This window comes from Dermacentor andersoni, chromosome 3 (assembly GCF_023375885.2).
Source record: "Dermacentor andersoni chromosome 3, qqDerAnde1_hic_scaffold, whole genome shotgun sequence".
In the NCBI taxonomy this organism is placed as follows: domain Eukaryota; kingdom Metazoa; phylum Arthropoda; class Arachnida; order Ixodida; family Ixodidae; genus Dermacentor; species Dermacentor andersoni.
Genome location: NC_092816.1, coordinates 62,547,968 through 62,564,251, shown reverse-complemented (window position 1 = coordinate 62,564,251; position 16,284 = coordinate 62,547,968). Strand labels below are relative to the sequence as shown.

The 16,284-nt window shown below is 48.3% G+C and overlaps 1 protein-coding gene across 1 annotated transcript in view; it reads left to right on the top strand.

The window, feature by feature from the left end:
- The window catches only part of SK (small conductance calcium-activated potassium channel), a 499,813-nt gene that overhangs the window by 81,278 nt on the left and 402,251 nt on the right, over nucleotides 1-16,284 (top strand). The window contains exon 2 of the mRNA XM_055062880.2: nucleotides 11,462-11,583. The gene's annotated coding sequence lies outside the window, so the exon portion shown is untranslated. The remainder of the gene's footprint in view (nucleotides 1-11,461; nucleotides 11,584-16,284) is intronic.

The window sequence follows — 16,284 nt, the reverse complement described above, 5'->3', positions numbered from 1 at the left end:
GCTCTTGCGTACCATTGTGCAGTGCACGAAATTTTTGTGAATACGTTACCAGAACCTGAGGATAACAGCCATCGCAAGGTATATTCCATGCGCCTGTATTTATAAAACTTGTATGTACATACAGTGCTCGTGATGGACTATATACTTGCGGCAGTTGTCACGCTATCACGCCTTTCGATGGCACGAGCAGCGGGCTCCTGAGCGTTGGCCAATGAAGAAACGCATTCGTCTATTAAAAGTTTTATGAATGTGGGCCCCGTATTGGCACACGTGTCGAACGAAGCGGACAATGGCACGGCACACGTTGGAAACGATCTTCATGCTTCGTTTCCTACACCGTCTACGCGCGATCGCTACGGGTTTACCCTGCATAGCTCCGCATACGGTCTGTATTACCCATCCACAGTGGGTCGATCGCAGTTCTCTTGTGCTGTCGAAGCGCGACGTTGCGAAAAATCCTGTCAGTTTGCCCCACCGACGGGAGCGGACAAACTGAGACCGATTACGGAGACTGCGATTGCTAACCTCGTAACGTTCGATACATGACGACAGCTAAGAAGAGCGTGTGCCAAGCTGTTGCGCAAACTGAAGACGAGTGACATACAACTCTATCAGGTTCTTGCTCATGTTTTTCTTTGTTTGTTTGCTTGTTTTCCAATCCGATGGTACGAGTCCGTCTGCCGAGGGGTGAAGAAACAGAGATGCGATTACAGATTGTGCGCGGTTACTGCTCCCGCACAGTACGTCAGATGTAAACGTACTATAACGGGCGTTCATGTCAACCGACAAGCCGGGAACGATTACACAAGCAACTCCACGGAATCGACAAATCGTTTTTTTTTTCCTAGTTTCCTTATATTTCTTTTTGCTATGAAGGCCTTTCGATGCTCATACTTACTCTACAAAGCAAGTCAGAAGCATCGTAGAATTCTTCTCCGGTCATATATTTTTCTCTTTCTTCCCTTTCTCTTTTTTTTAATTTCTGATTTATTGCTTACAATCTGAACGAATAATGCGCACACGTTTACTTTTCTCATCCTGGATTTGCTGGCTTCGAAAAAAGATGTCCGATCGACCGTGCGAAGAACGTAGTAAACAAGCTATACGTACCCCGTTCGATACACTTTTGCGCGCCGCGCAAGACAGCCGAAATTTCCGCCGCATTGATCTTCCGTCTCAGTCCCTTTATTTTTTGCCTCACCACTTAACTAAAACTCCGGAAAGCAAGAATCCCTAAAGAGCCTCGTTTGGAAACCGCCTCTTTCTTCTTTTTCCCTAGTGCTCTGCTGAGCGCAGTCATTCGAGAAATGAGCTCCGAGAATGAAGATCGAGCAGCGTTGTTTCCTGGCAACCAATACGAACACAAATAGCGCTTGTTCTTTCGGATACTGTTTTATTTCTTCTTTCTTGCGATCATTCCCGTAATAGGGTTAACTAAATGCGGCACCTCGTTGTAGAAATGATCAATTAGTGGGCGCACTTCGCTTTATGCGGTTGCTACTTTGAATTTCACCATTTCACTCCTCTCCCCCATCTGTCCCCCAACAAGACATGCGTACAACTAACTCCCCGCGCAAGCGAATCGCTGGGCAACTTTTGTGGTGCCAGCAAAAAAGATGTTGCACAGAGCAACGTGACCAAAAAGCGTAGTTCGGTTAAATATTGTGAGGATAGGGAGGTCAATCCCACCGCTCGTAACCCGTTGTCAAGGTTAGAGTCGGGCATGAATTAGATGGTAGCTGGCCCATGCCGTCGTCCAACTTATCCACGCTGAGGACGTTGTTGAAGGGAAGGTTTATAACAGCGGGTTATAAACACTCGGTCCGCCCTCGATCCCTAGGTGAGGGAAAGGTTCGACCAGTAGACGAGCCGCCTCTCTGCGGGAGGGTTTACACACACACACACCTCCGCACAGGTTCACGGTCCCCACCGACGTCAGACGGTCTTCGCAGAACTCGGGGCTTACATCAGGAAAGGCGCATCTTATTCCCCGAGCTGACCCCCGCAGCGCGGCCGCCGGTTCTCCGTTGTCTTGCGTCTTGAAAGGCGAGTGGGAAGGGGCCTCCGAAGACGTTCCCTCGGGACTTCCCTTGCTCACGGCAGACCAGGTCGGCGGTGGCGTGTTCAGTCACAAAGCCTGGTTCGTCGAACTCATCTCGGCAATCTCGCGACGCAGAGTGGCGTACGCGGCGCATTGTCCTTGGTACACAGTAGACTTAGTGACGCCGTTTGGCTAGAGGATGACCGTGGCTTTCCAAGAAAAGTTGACGCCGCTGTCGCAACTGGCTGGCAAAACTTGCACCTCAGCGGGCCGTTCTTAACAATATTTGGGCCCGTATTCAAAATACAGTTCGCATGCTAGAACTCTTCGTGAGAGCAAATATCAACCAATCCTGATGCTGGACATATAGCGAAAGTGTCAGACCAACGGCAAAAAGCACATGGGAACGAAAATATTTGAGAAATCCGCCCGTATAGGCCGTGTGAAAGAAGCAATATTCCACAAGGATGTCCGTTTGTAAGTTTTGTTTGCTGTTGGACGGGCAGCTTAGCTAATTACGTTTTCGAAACCATGATTGACTGGCGTCTGCTCTTGGAACCGTTCTAACGTAAGAACTTCTTTTTCGTATGCGGGTCAAGTTCTGGACTCCTCTATACGCCACTATAAAATCAGGGCCCGTATTAAGACCTTACGCTGGCACTATTCGCAAGAGTGAATTTTAGCCAATTCTAATGCTGGACATATAAATAGTGAAGGCGTGCGGCCCAATGACAAACAACACTTAAGAACGGAGAGATTTGTGAATTCGACCTCTGTTTAGAAAGCCCGCATTCCCTAGCTCCTTCTCAAGAAAACACGGGAAAGATTGTGGTTCGTGTTTTTAAAGTACATTTCGTGAATGGCTGTATAAGCATTGGGCTGCTGCTCGAATGAATGGCCGCAGTGTTAGGCGCGGCATTACTTGGGACGCACTGGGCTGTGCTCGAAGCCCGAGTCTGTTCTTTTATGAACGACATGTCTCATGAAATGAAAGAACGGTTGAGTGTGTCTATATGCATTGAAGTAGCGTTAATTTGCGGCACGCTTAGACTGGACGCATGGTGCGAGTTTGCATGATGGTTTCTGTCTGGGTTATCTACATGACAGCGTGTTTATGCATGTAAAACAGTGGATGAGAACAAAGTGAGTTAGCCGAGTTAGCGTGATTCGCTTAAGTGTACATGTGCGGGGGCGAATAACAAATCCCGGAACGCAGAAAACATTACTATCACTAAGCACATTTTAGTATGCACCGGGGTAAATCCGCACATTATATATATATATATATATATATGTATATAGCGGAGGAAAATTACCGGCGGTCATTTTCCACTCGCGGCAACAATAAATGAACAGCGAAAAACGGTGGTTGTGATATTCACAGCAAAAGTAACGAGCGAAGACAGAAAAGAAATTTTTATTTTCACGGAATATAAGCCGTGGCGTTTTTGGTTGCCTATTTCGAGTGAATCTGTTGTATCTCTTCTCGGTTTGCTTCAACGCATTCTCGCTCAACATATTTCTTAGCGTTGAAATGAATACAGCAAACACAGATGCCGCTTGAACCGTTCGATAGCATCTGCAGCTTTACGCTGTTTCGAATACCATTATTGCTTTCATGTAAACTTGGAAAACATACTGTGTTGAACTCTTGCGTTCAGGGTAAATAAGAGGCGAACACCTTTAGCAGCGGGGAGAGGGTAGGCAAAGAAACTTTCGCTTTAAATATCAGCGTTGCAGCATCCCGCGTGTGGCAAGGTTACGCTCCCACACCCAGTTTTCGTGTTATTCTGACGCGACTGAAATATCACGCGCTGCGGTCCTTTCTGCTCCTGCATTCTCATTTCACGTCACACTATGTCTCTAAGTTCACGCTGCTTTCTTTTTTTTTTTTGTTATCACTGTTGGCATTGATTGAGCAACATCATTGCTTTGGCCATCGATCGTTATGGTTACGGCAAACATTGGACAACCACCCACAACACTTTTCTTATTGCGCACCTTATCAAGCACGAAACGATTTGAGCGCTCAAGCGGACACCCTCCTCCCACACGAAGTTAATTAATAAATTAAATTATGGGGTTTTACGCGCCGAAACCACGATCTGATTATGGAATGGAACGATTATGGAGTGGAAGACTCCAGAAATTTTGACCAGCTGGGGTTCTTTAACGTGCACCTAAATCTAAGTACATGCGGCCGCCGTGGCCGGGATTCGATCCCGCGACCTCCCCACACAAAGTTCTTTTTATTCGCCGATCGTGCACGGCTGAGCGCCAAGCTATGTCCTTGAATTTTCCTTTACTTTTGCGGAGGCACTGGACGCTGTGCTTCTGGCGTAAAATGCTCAGCTATTGAGTGGAAAGTAATAATATCGGGGACGTTAAGTGGATGATAACTTCTAGTCCACTATCTTATCTGCACTGCAGTAGGTGGGGGCGAAGCGGAGGAGCAGGAGCACGAAGCTGGATAAGACAAAAAGAGGTTAAATAATGCAGGCGTACAAGAAATGCCACGCTTAAGTATGAGTCGTTCGCACACCTCACCTAAACTGAGGAAGCTCAGTAGAACTTCGGCATCCTTTTGCTCTCACGACGGTATCAACCTACACTGCAGTCACGAAACGTCTATGAGCCCGTGGAAAGCTACGCTTAGAGTAATTGCCCTTTTCCCACAGAAATAGACCTGTGCTGTAAGTACTCAGCAGCGTGGTTGTGATGTGAAACGTAAATGAAGTTGTTTCAGCTGCGCCATGCAGATCTAGAGGAACCAGGTAAACAGCCACCGCTTTAATATATATATATATATATATATATATATATATATAACCTTACACAAAGGACGACGAGTGCTATCTTTCCTTGTTCCGGCAAACGTGTTGACTCGGGGCAGCGACGTTCACGCCCGACGCGGTCGTAGTCACTTTCAATGGACGCGTGGGCGTGGCCCGTCCCTCGTGTCGCGATACGTAAACACCAATTCGTGTGCACGCCCGTGTTGTTTAACACATCACTTTTTAGCACTGGCAGCTTCAGTGTCAAGCGGGTGGGTGGAAAACACGTAGACATGGTCATTGCACGTCGCTTTCTTTCTTTTTTATATAGTTCGCCCCCTTTTTTTTTTTTGGGAGCACGAGTCACCGACAACAATATCATCTGGCAGGAAGCTTAATATGTAGTTCGCCACTAAGGTCTGTGTGTGTGTGCGTGTGTGGGTGTGTGTGTGTGCGTGTGTGTGTGTGTGCGTGTGTGTGTGTGCGTGTGTGTGTGTGTGTGTGTGTGTGTGTGTGTGTGTGTGTGTGTGTGTGTGTGTGTGTGTGTGTGTGTGTGTGTGTGTGTGTGTGTGTGTGTGTGTGTGTGTGTGTGTGTGTGTGTGTGTGTGTGTGTGTGTGTGTGTGTGTGTGTGTGTGTGTGTGTGTGTGTGTGTGTGTGTGTGTGTGTGTGTGTGTGTGTGCGTGTGTGTGTGTGCGTGCCTGCGTGCGTGTGCTGCTGAAAGCCATTTGGTCCTCTGAAAGCTTTAATAATGTTGAAGTGCATTTGCAACCTCGTATTTGCAATTTTTTTCCGATGAAACGCCCATAACCGCTCTTGAAGCCACTTGAACGACAGGTCCAGTATCATTCGGGATTGTTGGGAAAAGGTTGCTTTCCTTTCCCTGTTTACGCAATGCCCTTGCCCTTGATACAGTGTAGGATGCGGGGTCCGTATTTGGTTAATCCTCCTGACTTTCTTCCCTTTCTCGCTTGACAAATGCTGTAAGTAGTACTTTGGGCAGCCAAGGTACCAGAGGTGGGGGAACAATTATATGAAGTGGTTTAAGCGTCTCTATTTCTTTTTCATGCTCATATTACCGCTTTCTTTCTCTCTTAAGGTGACATATCTATTGTAATATTGTTATACATTTCAGAAAATATAGAACAAGTAGCATGGTAGGTTGTGCCGAAGTGAAAAACAATCAGAGGGACACCCTAACGAAAAATAAATTGTTATATTGTTACATGTAGCATTCAGTTGCTTAGAAAAAAGTTACGCATAATATTACGCATAATATATTGTGATGGGGCACAATTCTCGACGTCGAAGCACAATTCCAGATCACCAGATTCATTGTCAATAGCGCCAGTTTACAAGTTCATAGACCCCATGGCTCAAATACCACGACACCACTTAGCGTATTTCACTTTTGAGAAATATGGTTCTTGCCTGTATCCAGAGAGTGCTAACCCTGTACACAAGGTCATCCACGAAGTCTCCTTGCATATTACGGCAATTCTTTATGAGAGAGCTGCTCCGTATACAGTTTTCGAGTACCCCAGAGAGACAAGAACTTGCCAAAGCTTTCCAAAAACTGGACAATCGGCCGCTTTCTGTGCAGGTGCTGCTGGAACACAGCCCCCATCGTCCGTCGGCCCATAAAGCGGTGAAGGCACTTTTGTGCTTCTTAAGGACGACGGGCTTGTGCGACCATCTGTGACTATTAATGCAATTTCTGTAAGACCACACACATCAGCGAACTCACCGCAATTCCCTTCTTTCCTTCCCTCCTCTCTCTCCCCATTATCTTTGTTTTCACCCTTTCCCATTCCCCCGGTGTAGGGTAGCCAACCGGACGTTATTCTGGTTAACCTCCCTGCCTTCTACTTATCACTGTCCCTTTCCTTCCTACATTCGGAAATAAGAAACAAGCTTTCCTTTTTTTTTTCTTTCACCGTTCCGATCAGCCGAACAAACATACTGCCACCGTTCGCATAATGGTTCCTCGCAGATGTACAGAGCAGTCCGTATAGCGATCCCTATATTGCAATAACCCAGAAATTTATTATTAGAAAGTCCAGTTTGCAACGCTTTCTTCATCTTCGAAGACGGGCTCTTGTTCCGAGGAACGAATAGTAATTACGCAGAGCAGTTCATTCCTAGCCGCGACGTTATAGTGCGAGACAACTGTTTCTGACAGTGGTGAAATTACACTGCCCGAAGAAACGAACGGCACCCGGAAACAGCCGTAACGGAGAGACAAAGTAAATATCGTTATTAAGGCGTTACCATTCCTCGCTCCGGACCATTTCTAGCAGTCGCGCGAACAGCGCCTTGCCTCAAGAACGGCTCAAAAAAGTCACTCGAGCCCTCCAGGGGTATCGCCCCTAGGGTGCCGCTTGTTCACTGTTGCGCAGTACAGCACGCACCGACACGGACCGTGTAATGATTGCGGGAGTATCGCCGAAAAAAAAAAAGAAACGCGGCAGCGAGGCGCTATGCATTAATATTGGTGCCCACTCCTCTGGCCCCGGAAACTCTCATTCATCAGCAGCATGGGTTACAATTACAAGTCGTTTGCTCTTGGCGACCCATGTTCTTAACTGGATCCCGCACTGGCATCGTGTAAGCTTCGACGGGTAGTCTCGAAGAGTTGGAGGCTGGAGCTCTTGAACACTCTCCGCCTAGTCGTTTCAGTTTCAGAGCACCCAGAGCAGCCATATTGCATTGACAAAAACAAGTAGACCCCCCCCCCCCCTCTCCTAAAAAGAAAATATCCTTGACTAAATGCTCTGGCGCTTGCCTTATTCGGCCATTGTCGAACAATTCAATTCAGTAAGTTGCATCAGTTATTCGCCGTTCAGGTTTACGTGCAAGTTTCAAGTCAACTTTCGAGTTGATTTCACTTTCAAGACACTGCATGAGGTGGACGCAGACGAAGAGTAAACAAAGGCTTGGCGAACTTTGCGCTCCCTGTTATAGGCGAAGTGTAATATACATATTTGGATAACATGATCCGTGGCAGCAACCTTTAGACACGTGTGTGCGCTTTAATCAAAATCACAACTGTCGTACTTTGCCGCGAGTGAGTATACTACACAAACGATTACATAGCCATGCTTCTGTTACACAAAAGGGGAGCATAAGGATATAGCATAAACGAACGCTGAATAACATCAAGCGAAAACTTGAAAAACCTACGATAGCTCAAAACACACCGTGCCACGCGGCAAAGGAAACAATGTAGCACTAACTGATTCGTTTTATGATCGCGTGCGCAGCCATGGTGCTAGGTTAATGCGGTAATGGCTCAGTGGTTAAGACGTTCTGCAACTGAGCTGGAGCTCGCAGATTCGTTTTCTGAAATGTGAAGCCGCACCCTATTGAGGCGCATGAAATGAACAAAACAACAACAACAACAACAACAACAACAAAACATTGTATATAGGTATTCAGCGCTGGCCAGGAGGCGCTACAGCAATTTGATTGTTCCACTAAAACATGCTGAGGCCTTCTGATAGGGGCGCCAAGGAAATTACATGATATCTTGAACGATGACAGATGAGCGTCTACACCAACATTAGATAGCGCCCGCAGAATCTGACCAAGCTTTATCCATAACAATTTGCCTTTTTAAGAAGCACATGCGCTCACACGTCTGCCATCGCGTGGCTTCCAGAAAGTACTACACAATTCGCATTGCGCGCACAATCAGATTACAAAACAATCGCGAATCACGACGATCGAAACAAGCACGAACGAGACCAAACCAAGCAAACCAAACAAGCGGGAGCGAGAGCAGACGCGAGCAGACGACAGTACGAAACGAGCGGTCCGGCTGAGACCAGATACGAGTACGCATCGAGCGGTTGGACGGGTTCGCATGACAGCAGTTTCCCGCGATCGGGATTGATTTTCCCGGCCCTTTTGCTGCTTGTTCAAATAAATATTTTGTCGTCGATAAATTCCGCCACTCATGCCCTCAGAAATTCATTTTCTTGAGAAGCTAGCGTCTTTTAATGGCGCAGCATTCCCAGCAGAATGATGAAACCACTGCCACTAGTCGGTGGCGCTCAGTAGACGAAAGGAAATCCCTGGACGAGGGAAAGCCGTCACTGGCATGTTTTGGAGGAAACACTTGGACAAATGAGACATCCTCTGCACGGAAGCGGTTAACTTGCCTATACGAATGCCTTTCAACACATGAAACTTCTTTTGAGCCATGTATGTGTTCCGAACATCTTCTCTTTTTCTCCCTGCTCTCACTGCACCCTCATCCTCGTTTCCTAATCTAGGACAGCCCACAAATAGAATGCTGTTCCGGTCAACCAACCCAATATTTTTCTCTCTCGTCCCATCTCTCCCTGAGGTGCGACAATGCTCGAATGCCTTTGTTTAGTCTTGTTTCAAGAAATCTAGGACGAACGCATCTTGCATATATTTTTCTCCCCTTACCCTTCCCACCCAGTGTAGTGTTTCTCTTTTTCTGCCTCACTCCATACCCGCACACTTGCGCACATGTATGCCATGCACGTGCCTGTGTTAATGACAACAAACATCGCTTCCCATTGTCTACAGGATGCAGATAAGTTCCCTTAGTCCCCTCACCCGCGAAGAGGTTTCGTATCTGTATTTCCTCCGCTTCCTTCCCGCCTCCCGGAAATAGGAACGGTCCGGCATTCTTAATGCTCCACTATCCCTCTTCTAGCAAGTGGGCCTTCCCTTTTCCGGAACAAACAACCTTTACGCGAAGCGCTATTTTTTTCCTTCCCCTGAATCATTCCCGTTCTCCGCAGCTACCGGCCAGTGTAGGGTGTCTCTCCTTCTAAACAGAATCTCCGCTTTTTGTGAACGCAACGGACATCCTTTAGCCGTACACTGCAAGCAGGAGGGAACAAACCAAACGTGAAAAACCGTGGATTTAGTGAATGGAGAAGAGGAGGAGGGGTACATTTCATTTTCCCCTCACCGCGTCCTCGGGGTACTTTCTTGGGACCCGGAAGAGGAAGCAAAAAGGGATCGAAGTGGGAAGTGAGGGGGGAGGCTAGTTGCTGCTCTCTAGCTGTGGTAGTTACGAAAGAGCACAGAAGAAGGAACCGAGCCACGCCCTGGGATCCCTTCTTGTATTTTTCACTCTCTCTCTACAGCTTTCTTTTTTTCTTTCGCACCGTTCTCCATCTTGTTAATGCGAGCGGCGGGGCCGACGCCATGTGCCTGTCTGCCTGCCTGCCTGCCTGCCTGCCTGCCTGCCTGTATCGTCGTAATGGTATACGCGCGGCTGGGGTGCTAGAGCGCGAGTCACACCCGCTGACATCAGCGGTGGCGTACGCTAGTACGACCAGCCCCATCGGTTGGTGCAGGCTCTTCGCTTGCTAAGGAGAGTGCTATCTGTGCGCGCGGTTACACACACTTGACGCCGGAGATATCGGAAGTGAGGAGTCGTGCGTGGAGCGCGAGAAATCCGGAGAAGAAAGTTCTGCGAGAAGAGGTCCTTCTGCAGCCTCGTCGATACGACTGATCAGAAAGAAGAGAGAGAGGGAGAGAGAGAGGGGGAGGGAGAGAGGAGGGAGGGAGGGAGGGAGGGAATACGACGCGAAAACGCGAAAGAAAATGAGGCTTCTAGACGGAGTGTGAAAAGAGGGATTGCGGATCGCCCGGAGTTTCCTTTTTCTCCCGCGCAGAAGACGTGGAATCACATCTGCGCGCTGCGAGCCTCGGAGGCAGGTTATTCGGCTTCGGGGAAAAGAACGAGTGGGAGAACAAAGACGAAACGCTGAGAGCCGAAACTTGGCAGGTCTTTTGCAGCCCAGGTGCTTGTATAATGGAACCTGCTCGGGGACGTAAGAAAGGTGGTGGGAGCTTGCTCGATCTTTTTCGGCAGGGGCCGTAAAACTGTGCCACCTTGATGTGAGCGATCCTGATGGCCGTTAGCGTACGTGTTCATTTTGTTTTCTTCCTTTTTGTGTTTAAGTGTGCCTGCGTGTGTGTGTGTGTGTGTGTGTGTGTGTGTGTGTGCGTGTGTGTGTGTGTGTGCGTGTGTGTGTGTGTGCGTGTGCGTGTGTGTGTGTGTGTGTGCGTGTGTGTGTGTGTGTGCGTGCGTGCGTGCGTGTGTACTCCTTTCTTTCGCCATTTCTGTATATTCGTTAGACAATCAAATGGTACGGAACAGCTGTCATCAAAAGCTACCAACATGTAAAATATGGTCAAATACATCAAATCCGACAGATAGCTCAGTCTATTTTCTGGTGTACTGAAGGACGCCTGAAAATAATCCAACACAACATAGAGGAGGGAGGGGAGGAGTGATGGCATATTAAATATTGTTATTTTTCATCAGTAAGCCTCTACTATGTACTTGCGCTATTACTCTGTGTGCTCGTTCCCTGGCTCTGCCGAATCACTGAGGTGATCACCAGCTACCCCTAACATTACCACCTGCCTCAATGAAACTTATTGCACCGTACTTCTACCGTTGTGTTATTTTCTTCGAAATCTTAAGCTCTCTCCCTGGCTTTCACTATCCTAGATGTGAAAGAGCGAGGTCTTTTGAAAACTTAGAAAGTAAGGCAACTAAGCTCCTTGCATATGATTGATTATTTGAACTACTAACTACAAACGAGTACTCCCCGCTGACAGTTTCTACACCATTTGTGTCTCCTTTTGCAGCCCACCGCTGAAACCGAACAAAAGCTTATCTGCGACGGACGTATCCTGTTCCCCACACCGCCCGGTCTTCGACAGATGCACCCGCTTCTGACACCTTCCTGTCGCCATCCACTGAGTGAATGGTAAGCCCGTTATGCTTTTACGCCCATCCGCAGGGAATGTGTGGAAGATGCGACGCAACGGATGCTGCATAACTGCGGCTCCGCACAAAGACGCTTTCAAACGCTGCCTTCATGTCACGACGCACATTAATTCGCTATTTCAACAAGGCAGGAGAGTGATTCTAGCCTTTTAAAAAATATGAGCAATACTGTACAGTAAAAATTAGAGCAGGAGTACAAAACGCGCGAATTTTTGAGCATTTCTCCCCGAGAACGCAACCATAAGTGCGAATTCCGCTTTTCTTTTTTTTCTTTTTTTTTTGCGTTTTAGTTGCCCCTGCAATTTCTGGCTATAACCCATGCCTGCAATAAAGCTCTTCTTATTTTAGCAAGCGCGTTCTTTTCTCGATGGACAATGCCAGGAGCGGGTTTAATGACATTGTATAGAAACGGATCAGCAGGGGCCTAACAAGAGACGTCTCTTCGTTAGGAGAATTTTCTTGCCCTGACGAAGTCAGGCGGAAAATTTGGCCTCGAGACCTCTCTTGTTCAATCACTATAGAAAACTTCAAACCTACAGCTTTGTCTGAACCTCTGTATTATGTTTTTTTTAGTAGACTGTAAATGTTTTGCGCTGTGCCACATAACCGTGTGCGCAATCAATGAAAGAAAGACAAAAGAGAAAAAAAAAAGGGAGATGCGTTGTCCGCGGCTATGCAGCAATCGCAGGAGCCACGCTTCGATGTCGCTCTCGTTATCCTGGGTCACGCGTTGCTTCACACGTGGAACACGTGCTCGGGATACATAGAATTTCTTTACTAGCACCAGTGGGCGTGACTGGTTTCGTGACACCGCTTTGTTCGTTGAAGACCGTTTTTATTACGAGCGCGTTCAGCTTCATTTCCTCTTATCTTTTTGTTTCGGCGTAGGACTTCTTTACGACACTCTTCGACAGCGGGTAGTTCGTATATCTAGTGAATTGTCGCACTATTTCTGTCCTATTGTAGCTTCATGGGTATAAGGCGGGTTAATGCGCAGTACCACTAAAATATGTGGCAGTGTAGTTAAAGCCGTGTCCCGCGGCGCTGTCGGCATCCACGTGGCCCCATCCTTGTCGCGTCTCGAAGAGAAAGGGGTCAGACAAAAACAATGCCTATAGGTTAACTGTAGGCAAAAAAACAACAACAACAAGAAACTTGGTACCCTCAACAGTAGTGTGTAGCATTTCTATCGACACTCCATAGATCGTAGATATCCATTTTAATAGGGTAATACCCCTAAAGTTGGGGACAGATTGTGTACGTCTGAATTATTCACAAACCATTCTTCTTCTTCTTCTTCTTCTTCTTCTTCAGTGAACCATACCCGTGTGTCGGTCATGGTGCAGCTTTAAATTGCCGCTACAGTCCATGTTGGGCAATCGGTGAAAGCAGCGCACACTACTCGGTGTCGTGCGCACTGGCATTCGCTTGCACAAGGGTCATTTCGTCTTCAGCGAAATGAGCTTCCCACTTCTCCCCTCCCCGTCTCATTTGGCGTCGCTTGTCCCCGTGATTAATGTTCCGTAAAACCACGTCGTTCTCTCCACACCGCAGTTTCGTTTGTTGCGTCAGCGCTGAACACACTGCGTACCGACCCCTCGTGGTATGGTCCCGTATAAGTGTCGTTCGTCTGGAACACTGCACACTCCCTCATTTATTCTTCATCAGTTGTGAGGCCGACTGCTTCGCCGAGAGCTTCACTGCGACGACCTTCCTGGTTTCAAAGGTGCTCAGACGCAGCATAGTAAAGTTGCAGACTTGAGACATCATTACCTAGCACGAAAAAGACATCGGACGGCAGCGAGAACTACACAGTACAGAACGCTATAGCGTTCTATGCTGTGCGCTTCTCGCTGTCGCCCAATGTCTTTTTTGCGCTAGTTAATGATGACTCGAGTCTGTAATAAGCACCAAGCAGCTAGCTGTCTTCCCTTAACGAGGTTTCTTATTCCTCAGCTTAGTAATGTATTCTCGCCACTTCCCACGCAGTTGCGTGACAGACCACGGGTGCGTCTTACGATTATTCGATCTATTTCGCTCTTTACTATGTTAACATATTAAAATCCCCGCAGCCGCTTGTACTTCGTAGGGGAGTCCACCGGAATTACCGCTGGTTAACCTCCTAGCATTTCTTCAGTTCTTTGTCTCGTTGCTGAACTCTTGACCGGGCATCATATCAGCGAAGGGAGCCATATTAAAGCTCTCTTGGATTTCTCAAACACATACTAAGATTAAAGGCTGTGAATGGGTTCTCCAAACACGAACGTGCGTTCCGCCGCAACTTACAACATGTCCTCCTCAGCACAACTCATCTTCTCCTTTTTCTCCTCTTCCCCTTCCCTCTGAGTAGAGTAGCAGGCTAGAGGGCTGTTAAGTAAGGCGGACTCCTCTGATTTTTCTCAAAGGAACTCTCTCTCTCTCTCTCTCTCTCTCTCTGCCTGCCTCACTCACATTTTCCTACTTAACCACCCGGACATCTTCATTTAGGCCCCACTAAGGGGCTCTAATTAGGGACATTATGCTTACAGCTAAAACAAAGGACGCTCTCGTCTGGTGGTGCAACTGCCATTTGGTATCACGCAAGCACGTCTAGGGCGTAATGGTATAACTCCCACGTTCCGCGTCCGCAGGCCAATTTGAAGAAGTTCAGCATGCGTGCCGCAACTCCTCCGAGTAGCAGCTGGCACGCAGCTTTATTAATCCTTGCTCAATTTTAGAGCCATTTACGTGGCCGGCGAAACCCAGCCCTATCCGAGGTGGTAGGTACTCTCGCTCTGAAGCTTAGCCACACACGAGAACTCGCACTTATACAGCTCTGAATTGGAGCACTTACTCGAATCGCAAACTTTCCGGGGACTTGTAGGGCGTCGCGGGCGTGTACACCCTAACCAGTTCGAACCTTTCCATGTTATTTGAGAAAGGTTCTGGTTACCGAAACTGCGGTACTGTTGTAATAGGGGGTTCCCTCGTCAAGGAATATGCCGGCTTTTGGGAAGTTTGGCCTTTCCACAGCAAGCCTTCATTGTGGCGGTTCGGCGGTAAATGGCAACCTGCTGTATACGATAGGAATACCGTTGTAATGTAGTTTGTTGAAGGGGGCTTTTTCAGTTCGTTCTATACCAGCTTTCCAAAACTTTCTTCAATAAAGAAAAGCGAGATGAAAGTACAGAGAATTTTTGTGACCTGGGCGCGTAACCTCGAATCGAGACGCGCACTGTTGAGTTCGTGCATGAAGGCGCTGACTGCCTCTTATATGAGTTAGCCTCTTATATGAGTTAGCCTCTTATATGAGTTAGACCGAAGCGCGCCCAAGACGCCGACACAGAAAGGAAGTAGACCGGACACGACAAGCGCTGTCCTGTCTACTTCCTTTCTGTGTCCGCGTCTCAGGTGCGCTTCAATTTAACTCAGTTATGAACGTCAACTCTATCCAACCATGAACTATCCCAACTCACCATCTTACTGAAGCCTCTAAACCGCCGGGTCTATGTAGCGCTTACGCGGTTCGTTTTTGTTCGTTTGCTTTATTGACGGCGAGTTAAAACGCTCTTTGAGTGTTTTATATGTGTATTCGAAAAACCCCTTGGATTAAAATGTCGTTCAAAAGCCTATTCAAAGCTTGGTTCTAGCCTGCCGCGGCCGCCGTGACCGGCATTCGATCCCGCGACCTTCGTGGCTTCTAGATCTATAGGTGGCACCCTTGAGAAGCACCACTGTAAAGAAGTGTTTTTCAGCGCACATCAGTAATTGATTGATTACTGTCGTTTAACATCCTAACTTAACACTGAGGCTATGAGAGACACCGCAGTGGAGGTCTTCGGAATAATTTCGAACAACTGGGCTTCTCTAGACGCTCTTTAATCCAAGTTCACGAGAGTTCCCTTTTTCTTTTTTCATTTCGGCCCCATCGATGTACACCCGCTGCGGCCGCGTATCGAACCCGTAACTTGACACTCGGCAGCAAAACGCGGTGTACAAACTGAGCCATCTTCGTGAGGGGTCAGCGCCACGACGGTGCTTCTCCGTGGCGCTCTCCTTTCGGTGCCCCGCACGTACCACGCACGGGCTCGCGCGTCGGTAAATTGTTGGGACAGGTACGGCTGTCCGAGAAGAGGCTCGATCGCGGAAGGGACGAAGCGAAGGGGAGAGGCGGGCAACGTGCAAGTTTTGCTCTATCGACCGGAGGGTGGCCGTCCAAGAGGGGGCAGCGGCCGTCCGGACGACCAGCCGGCCAGCAATCCAGCGGTCGATACCGTTTCCGCTTATTAATGCCCCCGCGCCGAGAGGGAGATTCCCAACGCGCACGGCATGGCGTGGGGGCCATGTCGGCCAACGGTGGCTCAGCGCGTGCTTGGTTCCCAGCGGTGTTTCCGTACCGACACGGGCCTACGATGCCATGCTGTCGGTGTCGATGCTGAAGCGCGTTTCGCTCCACGCGTCGAACCGGCGCTGCCTCTCCCAATTTCTGTGGCATTCGTGCACGAGCGTTGTGTGCGTGACGCCAATGGTTTGACCCTGAATGGACGTTCGTGCCAACCCCCCCCCCCCCCCAACCCAAACCTCCCCCGCCCGCAACCCTCGTCTTCTACGGTTCTCTTCTGGAGGTATTGAAGAATAGCGGCTGAGTCTCGTCAGCGCAGCGTGTCCATTTCATTCTTGCTTTACGTCTCTTGCCTTTCTT